General features: G+C 28.1%; 1 protein-coding gene across 1 annotated transcript in view; it reads right to left on the bottom strand.

Annotated features, from left to right (window-relative positions):
• LOC147808294 (coatomer subunit gamma-2-like) overlaps window positions 1–14,918 on the bottom strand; it is a 44,459-nt gene that overhangs the window by 1,018 nt on the left and 28,523 nt on the right. Inside the window, exons 7-8 of the mRNA XM_087166976.1 lie at window positions 4,847–5,015; window positions 1,521–1,621 (exon numbers count right to left, since the gene is read on the bottom strand). The gene's annotated coding sequence lies outside the window, so the exon portion shown is untranslated. The remainder of the gene's footprint in view (window positions 1–1,520; window positions 1,622–4,846; window positions 5,016–14,918) is intronic.

The following is a 14,918-nucleotide window of genomic DNA, read 5'->3' as shown; positions in this document are numbered from 1 at the left end:
GGTAATGAATGAAATAAACTTAAAAGAAAAATTCTAACAAAGGGGGCAAATAAATATTTCAGATAATTTTTGACTTGAAAAACCAAAAAAATTTTTTTTGACAGAAATCACTTCATAATTAGCAAATCAGGAACAATTTTACAATGTAAATCAAACTATGTGTAAAATCGTAATATTTTGAATAACTTATTCTTCTTTAAAATCGACATTTTTTTTATAGAATAAGTCGAAATCATGAATGCTCTCTATCTATGATAAATTTTACTATAATCATGCATAAATCCAAAAAATAACTTTTGAATTCATAAATTACAACAAATTTCCTTTAAAATGATACCAAATACAAGGACATTGAACCATAGCTCAACACTTTACTGGATTTTAAAGACTGTCAATTAGATATTTGGTGAAATGTAAAGTAGTTTAGATCAGATCATTTTAATTAAAAAAATTTTTAAAAAAATGACTCTGGGCAGAACAAACACTTCATTATAATACACTAAATATATATTTAATGAGTTTTAAAACCACTTGTATTTAGATAAACATAAAGGTAAATGGGTAAAATTGAAATATGTTTATTACCAGTAAATTATTTTTTGTACTGTTAATGGAAAATTATAATTTAAAAATTTATAATTTAAATATAATAATCTACAAACAATAAAAACTTCATTAACACTTAAAACCATTTTTAAAAATATCACAATCCAGAGAATAGATTTATAATAACATTAAGTTCTAGCAGAGCAGGAAAAACAAATTTAAAAAACATAGGACAACCATTTAAGTGATTGGCTGCAAATTTAAGCCTGGTGCCTTTTACAAATATGAAGGAAAAAGCATTTTTAATTATTAGATTTCAAAAAATACTAAAGTTTGAAAGAAGTTTTTTTTCTTCTACTCTTGAATTTGGGGGTGGGGATTATTTCATTTAAAGAATTGTTTGTAGTACACTCATTGTAAAGGTGTTCTCTTAATTCCATGTAATTTACTTTTTAAAGTTAATTACATTTCACAATTTAAATATACTATTATTTCATTAAAAATTTTAATATATTACCAAGGCACTTTTCGATATGCTGTTATTTTAATTATTTAAATTGTTTAAGTTAAAACTATTAATTGCTTGAAAATTAATTCTCATATTTGCGATTGTTCACATTTTTTTTTTTACTATGTTTGTTTCATAATCCTTCGAAGTAATCAGGCGTGAATTTCGGAATCAAAATGTTCATCCAACATTAAAAAGAGTCCTAACCAATTCATTCCTTTAGAATTTAGATACAAAAAAATAGTTTTTCTAAGGATTTATTCTAACCTTTTTTCTTCTTCTCTCTTCATTAATCTTTAATATTTTCCATATTTTCTCTACATTTTTAACTTATGTGCATAGATATATATTTTGTTAGTTCAGACGCTCCCATAGAAAATTCATACACACACCATCGTTGCAGCAAAAAGGAATATACACAATTGTAATAGAGTAATTCCTCGACAAGATAAGTAAGAATACTCACTACATATTCATCTTCATGGCCTTCATTATCATTTGGCTCTCCACTGTTTGGATCACAATCTTTAACTAAGTACTTTAATATGTTACTCAATGTTCCAAGTACTGAAAGAAATTATAATTTTCAATACAAGTAAACAAAACAACTTGCTTTTTAACACAAAATTAAAAACAGTTAGGTAAATCGTTAATGTCAAAACTATATTAAGTATTGCTCTCTTAGAGCAATACTTTAACCGACCTGACACTGATGTTAAAAATTTTAATTAATTAGCAAAAACACATTTAATTAAAAAAATTTCTATTTTGAAAAATATTGTCATGCTATTATAGGGTATACATATTTCCTAGATTTTAAAATTTCGTTATTTCATCAATTTATAATACTTTTTAACTGGGTGCGTAGCCAAATCTTTCAACAAAAAATAAGCATCTTTTAAGAACTTCTTAAGGAATAGATACATTAAAAACATGCAAAATAATTTTCAAAGAATTTACACGATCATGATAAAATAATGTAAAATGATTGGCACTATCACATGCTACGGACCGACGGTACGCCGAAACGGATTGTGGTCGGTCAAATGAAATGTAAAAGCGTTGAATAGAGCAAAGTGAAAAGCAAGCTTTTGCATAATACATGGAGAAAATCGACATAATAACGAATTAAAACCGTATTTTCGAAAAGAGAAAATTAAGCGCTTTTTAAAAGCACCCAATGAAAAAGCACCTTTAAGGGCTTAAAAAATCGAAAATAAGCACCTTTAAGCACTTTTTGAAAAACACTACGCACCATGTTTAATCATTCCAAATCTCGTTCTAAGCAAATTAAATCAACTGTTTAATTTTTATCCAATTTCATTCAAAGCGAAAATAAATACTTTTATTTTAACACTAAATGTAACTCTTTGCGCAATACAAGCGTATAACTATTTATAAATCAATGTTGCGACAAAATGAATACCAAAAGCTCTTTTTTTTAAAATTTAACTTTCCTTAAGTTGCTTTATTTCTTTATTAACCTCAAAAATGTTTTGGTTACAGGGTTAAATTCTGAAGGGAATCCTTGGTGATTAATTTTCAAGCCAGATTATTTCTAATTTAACGCTAGTTCGCTCTATTTTTGACAGAATCATTTCTCACAGAAGACAGAATAAATCATTAGGATCAACAAATACACTTGGATTTTGAAAATGTTGGACTTAGGTCTAGTGGGTTTTTGTATGTCCCATGGCCCCTCAGTCTGACTGCCAGAAATGTTACAAAATTGACTTTTTGAATCTGTCTTGCTAAAAAAAAGGCTCTGTGAAGGATGCACAATGTGAAGTTTATGATGAATAGGGAATGTGCCTCTTTGTGATGCCATTATTAATAGATAAAGTTCTAAATTTTGATGAATAAAAATTGGTAAACACTTGACTGCTCATTTTCTTAACATAAGAGGACTTTACTTTGCCCTATTAACAGGGCTCAAACTCAGAATGGCATATAATATTTTGTTTTTTCATTGCTTTAAATAAAATTTTTTTAACAGTTAGCCTTTACAGAATTCAAATTAGTACAATTTTGAGGTTTACGTACCATATTTTAAATAGATATATAATATGAAATTATGCAAACTTTTACTATTAAATAAAGAAAGTAACACAGGATTGTTCTTCAAATCTGGAAAACAAATTCCTTGTGCTTTCCCTGTACATATTATACACAATATATTAAAAGGAAACACAATTACTGTGTTGGGTGAACGATACTAACTTTAATTGAGGGAAAAGTTTCGAGGAAAAAAAGGAACAGCTGAACATACTTAAATAATCCATAGATTACGCTTTAAGGGGGCACCATTTCCAGAAAGACGAAAATAAGAAATAAAATTCCTTGCTTTTCCCAGTTTGTAAAGAAAAAATAAAAATCCCCTGCATTTTTCCTGTTATTTCAGGTAACTTTTAAATTCCGTATATTTTCCAGGTTTTCCCTGTTGTCCCTATGGAGTGGCAACCTTGTAACTATTAGATAAGAGTATAAAATTAAAAATTATACATTACTGAAAATTTGTTTCATTGTAAAATTAAATTTCTATTTCTTTGGTTAAATTAGAACTAGATATTATTACCTTTTCATCATTTGAACTACTAAAATATTTTTGCTCTCAACATTTAAGATTTGTTTTAATGTCCTTTTTGCTTTCTAATAGGAGTGAAGATAAATTTTAGACTATCTTGTTGGAAGGAGGGAAAGATGAGATTTCTTTTCTTTACATAGCTGTCAACATTGATAGGAAAAAAACAGGTATACTTAAATTTCAAGATAATTGTTGCATAATGTACTAAATATTTTACACATATGGAATTTTAGGGATTTTTTTATAGTCATCAAAATAGAAAAACAGCAATATTTTACAATTATGATTGACATTTAACATACTTGAAATACTATGTATTATGTTTATACATAATTTTGAATATTAAAAGGCATTTAATTCAAAGATAGTTGAAAGAATTTTTTAGTTAATTTAAAAAGAGAATCTTCATCCCTATTACTTATATGTACTTCATTATGTTATATTTATTTAAATATTCAAGCAAGCAATAATCTGTGCAAAAATTCTATTTAAATGGGAATTTTTTTTCAGGAAACTTACTCAATTTTAGGAAATTTTCAAAGATGTACAAAAACGATTAGAATTTTAAATAAACCAGTAGATCAGGAGAAACTGTCAAAATCCAGTAGAGTTGGCAGCTATATTTTTATTTCTATGAAATCGATTTTCTATTTTTTAAAATTGTTTTTAGAATTGTTCAAAGAGTAGAAAAAAATTATTGTTTCGTTAGAACTTGATTAGATTAGCTCTTGGTAGTTAAGGGGAAAAAACTTATTTTTAAGAATAAGTTTTTCTTTCCGAAGTTTTTAAGTTTTTTTAAGAATAAGATTACGTAAACTCCTGAAAACCATAATTTTTACAACTGAACCGTAAGACTGTAATAGACTATGAAATTGTAATAATTAGCACCACTGCATATAGTTTGCCGAGCCATTCGTCTGGACCATGTGGCGGTGACTTTTGCAATGAGGTATAACTATTTCAAGTAGGGTTGTACGGTCATTGTTTAGGACAGGTTTTAGCTTTTGGTCAGGGAGAGAAAGGGTATCATTTTTTTCGGTTTATTGTGTTAACCCTAGAGTGAAGTGAAGCTACCCTCCCTGAAATGCACTATTCTTGTTTCCATAGCAGCATATGGCCTCAGACATTGTGGTGGGGGGAGTTCTTACCGTGGACAAATTATACATAGCATGCAGATCTGAAAACATTGAGAATCAAATAAAACTTACCAACCAAAGGATCATTGGGTAAGCTGATGCAGGCATATGCTACACCGGGTACACTGTACTGTAATTTTGAACAAGGAGAGTAACAGACCACTTCAAAACTTTCACTGGGATGAACCAGAACATAAACGTTCTACAACACTTGATCTGACAGGATGTTCATGCAGTCAAACTGAAACAAGAAATGCTTTTCTTAAAGAGCTTTTCAATTATTTTATTACTACATGCTGGAAAATATATTTTGTAGAAAGATTGCATTAATAGCACATCATTATAACATGCAATATTTTAATATTATGGGATGAATAATTCCGAGAAAACTAATCACAAAAAAATACGTTTGAAATTGTTTTTTCTTTTCGTTTTATAATTGAAATGGAAGAAAAGCACATTTTGTAGTGATTCTGCTAGATTTTATAAGCTATGGGTTCTGAATATCTCAGACATTCAAATTCCAGAGTGCCTTTTTAGGAAAAACAAGTCCTCGTTTAGAACAATACTTTAATAGATTTAAAATAACAACATAGATTTAAAATAATAACGTTTTGTGGATTGCGAATTGATAAGCAAAGATCATCTGATGATTAGGACTGGGCCGTAAATCGCAAACTATCAATTTAATATATACATCGCCATGGCTATATAGTTGCTGTAGTTTCTTGCAAGCATCGGAATTCTGATTTAAGCCGCCGATACAAGGTGATTGTGATTTAGCGATATAACATGCGAGAGGATCTCTGCGCCCGCTGACGCAGATAATTTTGATTTCATCTAGCTACGAAGATGTTGATTTTATCTTGAAAAGAAAACTATGACGGCTTCGTGATGTTGAATAGTAAAGAGCGAATTGCATCAGAAGTCATGACTTTGTGCGAGGATCAGCGTTGAAATGTAGAACACAATGCATAGTTTTTTTGATGCACCTTTTTTCTTTGGGCTTTACATTTCTTGAAGATTGTATAACTAACTCTCTAAGAAATTTGATGACTAAAGCTGTTAGGTAGGAAAACAAATCTCATTAAAAGGAAGCGATAAAATAAACAATGCATTCTAAGCAGAATGAATTTTAAATACTTTTAGCTTATAAAGTTACTGACAAGTTTTTATGCAGAAGATTAAAACAGATATCAGAATTATAACAAGAAGAAAACTGTAAACTTCTATGCTAGGAATAATTATAGTAAGTTATTTTGCGTGATAATACCTTTAATTAATAAAATAAATTTCCTTTTGTATTGAATATAGTGAATAAAAAATAAAAAGGCAGAAAAAAGAACTGTAATTTTAAAAAAAATAAAAAATAAAAGTAGTTCTTTAATAAATAATTTAAAATAATAATTATAATAAATGATTTTTTAAAATAAATAATTCAAAAAATATTTAAATCGTTGATTTTAAATGTTTATTTTAACCAATCCACTCTTCATATCTCCCTCCCTTATCACAATTTCAAGATAAGGGCACTTATTTATTTCAGTAGAACAACATTTCATCCTTCCCTCATCTTTTGTTTTCCCAGATGTATTGTCTTGTTTTGATGATCACGTTCGGGTCACCAATGTGGGGATAGTAGTTACCGACAATGTCAACCTTCATCCGTGAAAAGGTACCCCATCATAGAATCTAGTTACCATGTGTTATATAAAAGTGAATTGGAATTGTATTTCGGTTGTGGTAGATACACTACAGTACTCCCAACCAGAATTATAGCTATGATAGAATTCGATGAACGGGTACACCAAGTTGATTCATTGCTGTTTTGTGTGAAGCCGCTGTCGCACTTTTAAATGCTGACCTTGAGAGCTGTATTAAGTTCACGGTTGTGGTCTCTCCTGTGTTAGCATTGGCAGTCGAGTGTATACAAGCAATACCTCCTTGAGAGGAATCAAGCCCCACAACGGGTTACTATAGGCGATGATGACGTAGTAGAGTTAGGCCCAGAGGAAAACCAGTCAGGGTAGCTAATTTTTCGAAAAAATCCGAGTCTGATCTCACGAGCCATTGGCGATATTCTGTATGATTGTAACCTGTGTACGCATTCAGCCAATTGGCGAATATTTTTGATTAGAATTTGTAAACAACCGTCGGTGTTCTGATGTAAACGTTCTTCGTAAAATTTATATTTATTCTACAAATGTTATAAATTTCAGCATTAATTTAATTCTTAGTGTTATGAATAATGGTATTTAAATGCTGTGTACCAAACTGCAGAGGAAATTACAAAGTTGATGGTACAAAAGTATCAGTTTTCGGATTTCCCAAAGATGAAGAATTACGTAAGAAATGGCTTGCCGCCATGCCAAGAGATTTTGAAGTTACAAAGAATTCTGAAGTGAGTAATATTTGTTTTTATTTTTAAAAATTTAATTATGATTCTTTATTATATTTTTACTTAGAGTAAATTATTTTAAATTGTGGATGAATTAATCATAATAATTAAGTTGTTCTTATCAATCATATCGAAACTATTGTAATAAATTTTGTGTATAATGACAAAATAACTATATAGCTATTTTTATATATATATATATAGTTATTTTTATAGAGTTTTATTTTATAAAAATATTAATAATTTTAGTATTTTATTAAATTTTTGCTCAAACTTTAAAACATTTTTGTTTGACCGTAATATATTGTAACTGCTTAAAGCAAATTTTTTTTTATTTGATTTTGAAATTTAAATCTATTAATTTTTCTACAAAAATCTATTAATTTTTTTATGCATGAATATAGTATATAATATTTATTTTAAATGCACATATAAATAATGTATTCATTTTGTTATAGGTATGTGAGATGCATTTCAAGGAAAATGACACTAGGAAAGTTGTGGAATTTGTTTGTGAAAAAACTGGAAAGAAAACAGTTGTGCCCTATGAACAACCAAGGTTAACAAAGGAGGCTATTCCATCTATATTTCTTGGATGTCCAGAATATATGACCAAAAATGAGCCAATTCGAGAAGAGCCAGAGGCAACGAGAAAAAGAATGGAAATGTGCCAGTTGGAAAGTGTCCTTGCTGAAAGTTTAGAACTTTATGAACAGCATAATGTAAAATTTAAAGTAGATACTCTAATTGAACTGATAGAAAAATCTAGTTTAGTGGATTTAAATGGTATTTTTAATCCGGTAAGTATTGAAAATAGTTTTTCTTTTGTGAAAATCAAATTTGTTGATCAGGTTCTCACATATATTACTGTATATTTATATACATATACATATATATACATATACATTATATACATATATATTTATCTTTAAGTGTTTTTATTGATAATGTAAAGATTAAAAAACTTCATGATTTAACATTTCCTCTAATCATCAGTAATGTTCAGCAAATTTAAAATGTTTTATGTTATTTAAATAAGTCTAATGATCTAAAGTTAGTTTGATAATATTCCAAATCTTATTAACTCTATAACTGTCCAACTTACAGAATTAGAAAACTTAAGCTCAGATAATCAAAAATTAGGTATTAACTTTCTAAAAGAGCAGCTATCTTTACTTCTTACTCAAAAAAATCAAAACCGATACTCTACAGACTTTCTCATTTTTTTTTCATTGTTTTTATCTATATCTCCTCATGCATATAATTTTTTGAGAAGCAGTGGTTATGTTATTCTTCCGCATCATTCAACTATAAAAAAATCTATTATGTCATATGATATTAGTCCTAAAAATGAATCCACTGAGGAAAACTTCTTATCTTACATTAAACAGAAATTTGATTATTTAACTGATGCAGATAAAACCGTTACTGTTATGATAGATGAAGTCCATTTAAAACCTTTTTTTGACTTTAAGAGTGGCGATATAATAGGAGCATCATATAATTCTATTGAGGCTGCTAACTCTGCCTATGTTTATATGGTGCAGAGTGTGGAATCAAGTTTCAAAGATGTGGTAGCAATAATGCCAGTAAAAACCGTGAATTCTGATGCACTCTATGAGTTTATTAAAAAGACATTAATTGGTCTTGAAACTATAGGTTTTCATACATTTTGTGTCATAAGTGACAATAATTCTATAAACCGCAAGGAAATGTCCAAATTTCCAACACCTCCTAAAGTTCAGGTTGAATATCCACACCCATTTGATAGCAGTAGAAAATTATTTTTTATTATTGATAGTGTTCATATAATTAAGTGTGTTAGGAACAATTGGCTAAATCAAAAAAATTATAATTCTTGTATGTTTTATCCAGAATTTCAGGTAGATGTTACTAATGATATTGATACTAATGATAATGTAAAAAATGTACCATTAAAAACTGCTTCATTTCAAGCTTTACGTAAGTTACACGAATTTGAAAGGTCTAATTTGGTTAAGTATGCACCCACATTGATTACAAAATCTCTTTTTCCTTCTAACATTGAAAGACAAAACGTAAAACTTGCTTTAAATATATTCAATAGACAGTTAATAGGAGCTATAAATTCACTTAAGGAAAAATATAATATTTTAGATCTAATATCAACAGCTGAATATATAGAAATTTTTGTAAATTGGTGGGATATTATGAATGTTAGAACAGTAACTAAGGGATTTCATAAAAGGAATGGATATCAAAAGCCCTTGAGATTAAATGATTTTTCTTTTAGATATTTAAGAGCATTTCTTGAATGGTTATCATTATGGAGTGATTCTGCATTGTGTTGTATGATAACCATTCTTGAATGGTTATCATACAACACAAGGCATGCAAAAAATTTGCCGCTATTGCACTGAAGAGTTAGGTTTAAAATTAATACTGGCAGGTAAATTTCAAACTGATAGTTTAGAAGCAAGATTCGGTAAATATAGACAATTAGCTGGCGGCCAGTATGATATATCAATAACTCAATTATATGAATCAGAAATGAAGCTGAGGCTTCAATCTACTTTGCCATTGATTTTAAAATCAAATGTTTTTGACTATGTTAAAATAGATTTAAACATTGACAACGAATCTGAATTTCTTAACAGTAATTTACTATGCAATAACAAATTTGAAATAAATGTAACATAAGAGGATTTGCAACAATCTAATAGAATTATGCCTGTTATTGTTTACCTTGCTGGTTATGCTGTTCATTCAACATTAAAATTCCTTAAAAATTGCCCTTTTTGTAAGTTATTGTTAACAAGAGACAGTGGCGTATCTAGGGTATGGCAGGCATGGCGAGAGCCATAGGGGCATTATTTGAAAAAGGCGCAAAATCAACCAACACCATCGTTTCTTTCTTTTTTTCAATTTTTCAAAATATTTTGATATTTTGTTTGTTTTAAGAAAATAAATTTTATATACATACAAATACAATTTTAAAAAACAATAAAAATTTTAAAAAAAATAAATAAAACATTGAAAAGAATGATTTAGAAAACTCTCCAGAATGCAGAATATAAACTTCCAATGATCCTCAGATAAATCTTTATTTTTCCAGTACCACAAGCAAAAAGATAAGCAAACATCTCTTCATATCACATTACCAGGATGTAAAAGGGCAATTATCTGGGGATGAAGGCAGAGAAGGCAGGCACCTGCAGGCAGAGAATAGCCCTTTGGTGGTGACAGAGGGCAAAAGAAATGTGAAAACCATGGGGTGTCCATGTCTAGCTTAGCCCAATTATCATACCCTAAAATGCTTATAGATCTTAAATTTTATCAAGGGTGAAAATCACTTTGCAAAGCGGCTTTCGAATTTGTTGAATATACAAATAGAACCCTTGCAGTAAATTGGCGTAAATCCTTCAAAAAAAAAGGGAGGTTTTGCCACACATGGTGGGAATCACTGTCGCAAAATATTTAAATACTAAAAATAGGAGGTGCCTCTGCCTTGCTTAAACCAATGGTGATACTTAACAAAGAATACACCCCATCTATTCTTTTTTTATGAAAAAAAAAGACAGTCATAAGTGTAATTTAAACGAAGTGTTAGGATTTTCTTATAATCAAGGATTAAATTGTAAGTAATCATTTATTATTTATTGAAATCATGCTCACTTTATTATTTCACGTTATATTTTGTAGCGATCGATATATTTTCTAGCAATGCCAACTGCTCCACTTTCTTTAAAATATTTTATTGAGTGGTAGTTAAAAACGAAACCATGCAGAATTTAAGATAATTCTGGTAAAATTTATAATTCTCACCTGGAACAAAATTATGTTTCACATAATTTTTTTTCAATTATTTATTATTTATACGTAGAGGGGGAAAATGGTTTTACATTAAATAAACAAAGAATCATACAATAAATATAACTTTAGCACTCAATAAAAAATATTTTTCTTCACGGAGCAAAACAAGTTTGTATCTCTGTATATGTAGATTGAGAGGGGCGTTTACTACATTATAACATTTTGTTTTTGTATATAATTATTTTTACAAAAAAAAAATCATTTAATATGCACAATGATATTTTGGTAACAGAAAGTGAACTTTGTGTAATTAAATGCTCGTTATTGTATTATTATTTTTAAAAACAATGTCGTAATGGGGAAAAAAAAACGAATGCTAAAATTTGAAATGTTGGAAACATAATTTTTTAAGTTTCCTGAAAAATTATTGCAATAAGTAAATATTTTTGCGTAAATTGAGTAGCATTGGCTCAGTTAAGAGTGCCGACTACCGATAAATGATTTCTTTTCATTCATTAAAAGATAGATTTTAGGTTTAAACACTCATAAAAGTTTAATTTATTTATTTTTCATTAATTAATTTCTTTTTTTATGTATTTATTTACTGAATGAATAGATTAAGGAACGCATCTGTTATTTGCTCAAACTGATTTTTTTTTTTGCTCTTAAGTCACAGTAATATTATTCACACACAATTTTAATTTTAAATTAATAACTTAAGCTCAAGTTTATTCGGATATTGGCTTTGTCAAAAAAAAAATATCGATGGTTAAATCCTTTATTTTAAATATTAATTATTTGCTGCTTGTAAACTGAATTTGCATTTTAATGTAAAGTTTCTCGATTGGTTAAATTTTTAACCGCTAAAAATTCTAAACTTACCTATCACCCCAGACAATATTTAAATTTTAGAAAAATGTGTGTGCATCATTAAATGTTTAAACGAATAACAGCTAAGGCAAAATTTACTTTATCAATAATTATGTATTTGTCGATCTATGTGTTTGGATTAAATTTGATCATATGAATTTTAAATTATTTTTTCTGTAAACATGCATTTCGTCTCTATCTTTTTTTTTATATTTTCACCTAATTGCCGCTTGAGTGTAAAATTTAAGAAACGACATTTTTATTAACTAAGGTTTAACGTAGTAATTTGGTCACATAACAGCCTACTTTGGTTTTAATAAACCGTAATTATAGAAACTTCTCCGAACTATTCAAAATATTTAATAATAATATTACATTACCTTCCTTTAAAAAACATTTTATGCCCGCTCAAAATAATAAATTTTTTTTTGGGGGGGGGGGAATTCATTTAGCAATTTTTTTTTAATCATATCTCTTACGGATTTTTTTAACAATACCCTTGGTACAGTAGCCATGGCTATATTTGGAAAAATAAGATTGTTGTAAAACAGTTCGTATTTATTATATTAATTCAGAATATTTCTTCTTAGAAACTAAGTTTTTATCCTTCATTTTATTTATTTATTTACTTTGTGAAATATGCGAAAATTGTGTGACAAATATGAACAAGAAAAATTAATGTGTGTTTTTAACATTTTAATATTAGTGCAGATTTTCTAAATGTGTTTCCAGTTATTATTGTACTTTCGTTTCTTTACATAAAAATAATATTTTATTTAGTTTAAATTTAAGGGAAATATATTAGGGGGAGGAGGAGCATCATTACGATGCACAGAATTTCGACCTGCTTTCTAGTATAAGCATTTGGGGAATATTTTGAAGATCAAAAACCTAAATTCGATGAAAAATGTGTTTATTAAGGGAAAGTATGTTTACGTTTTCACATTTGATTTTATTGAGCACGTTACTGTATGCACTAATTTTTTTAGCTTATTTCTATGGGTTTAAAGAAAAATAAAGTAAGTCACAATTTTATAGCAATATTTAGCAATTGAAAATAAAAGATTTAACGTTTCCCTATCGAACCATTAAAATTGCAATAATACATGATTATCTGATACTAATAATTAGGATTATCAAAGGTAATTCTTTTTCTAATTTACTTGATGGATTCCAACCACCTTCGGACTTATGTGTATAAAATGAACAAACAAGAATTAAAGCGAAGAATTTTTAATTTAAATACACAAACTTTTAATTAAATATTTAATTCTTTTAAATAGTCTTAAGTCTACAATACGATTTTAAAAAAAGTTTTATTATCCTAAAAGAGAAAAGAAAATGCGAAACGAAACTAAAATGTCTATACTTTTAGTGCCTTTATTTTCCTTTAAAAATGTGAAGCACAATGGCTCAAAAATATGTACATAGTGGTTTCCAATTTCTCTAACTACTTTAATATTAATTATTATCAGTATTATTAAAGAAGGTATTTCTTGAATTATCACTAATAATCACCCGAGTTTTGAATATATGAAAGATAACAAAATCTATTGCGACTTTTGATTTCCAGGATCTTTTCCCCTTTCTAAACTAAAAGATGTCTTTTTGAATTATTACTATGATTTTAAAAATATCCTTCATTGTGATTTTGATCATTGGAAAATTCAAATTAATTTTTGTCTTTTTAATAACTACCTTTACAATAAATATAATTTTTATTCAAATTGATGGACTACCACAAGGATCCAATTTTTCATCTTTCTTACATAACTTATTTTGGCACTATTATGAAGAAAAAAATCATGCTCTTAATATTAAACATGTTTTTAAATTTATTGCTCGACCTTTCATTCCTTCAGTGGGTCGATAAATGAGTACCAAGCATGCTTGGGAACTAAACACTGGGGGGATTTGCGTCCGACTGACCACCTAACCGGAACAACTGCTCCTGCACCCCAGAGCCCAAGGTCAAGTTAACTGAGATGGGCACAGTAGGCTTCGGCCCTCTATGGGCTGTCGCGCCACTGAGTTTAGTTTAGATTTATTGACGATTTAATTTTCAAGGTTACGCAATTTTTTTGAATAATATTTACCCGGAGGAATTAATCTTGTTTTGTAATCAAGATGATAATATTAATTATAATTTTTTAGATTTGGGTAGTATAAAGGAAGAAAATATCTGCTTTGATGATTTAAACGATAAAAGAAGTGATTTTAATATAAATAAACTAATTACTTTAGAATTATAATTTTCTAAAATGCTTCTAATGTTTAGAATTATAATCTCATACCTGCCAACTTTTAATCCTTTGGAGGAGGATTTTCCCTTGTGGTAGTAAAATGGAATTTAAATTACATTTTTATTCAGAAACATACGCTGTATTTTAAAACAGCTTATCCAGACTATCATGACAGTATTAAATATTATTATCTGTCCTTATTTTTTTTAAAAAATAGTGGTGGTTAAAAAGATTTAAAATTATGTTTATAAATGCAAGGATAATATAGAAAACTTACATTTTACTACCACTTTAAATATAGAAATCAAATTTTACGCCAAATGCGTAAAAGTTGGCAGGTATGCAATCTATCTATTTAAATCCATTTTTAATTAAATGAATAGAATTAAATAGAACATAAAATAATGTTTATTTATCCAAAAAAAAATAGGCAAACTCTTTAAAAATTTGATAAAAAACAATGGATACTCAACTGAAGTAATAAAATTCAATGTGAAATCATTGATTTAATTGTATGTTATTATAAATAAGTTTATTAAAAACTTCTTGGTTAATTTATATAATTTCTACCATGTGCAAATGCATTTCTGGCAATTCCTTGGCTAAAAATATGTGCAAAATGGCAATTCATGTTTCTTTCTCTCTTTTTTCCCCTCTTAAATAAATGTTTTTTTCTAAAATCATTAAAATTGTATAATTAAATATCAACTTTATTAATTATGAACTTATCCAGTATAATATCACTTCGCGCATATCCATTTTCGAGCAAATCCTTGGTAACTAGCAAATCAAACGTGCTTCAGTACTGTATTACACACACATACATATATATATGCTGGTG

Source organism: Parasteatoda tepidariorum, chromosome 6 (genome assembly GCF_982258835.1).
Source record: "Parasteatoda tepidariorum strain Cologne lab strain chromosome 6, Ptep-v5.0, whole genome shotgun sequence".
NCBI classification, from domain to species: Eukaryota; Metazoa; Arthropoda; class Arachnida; order Araneae; family Theridiidae; genus Parasteatoda; species Parasteatoda tepidariorum.
This window is presented reverse-complemented; position numbering and strand designations above follow the sequence as displayed.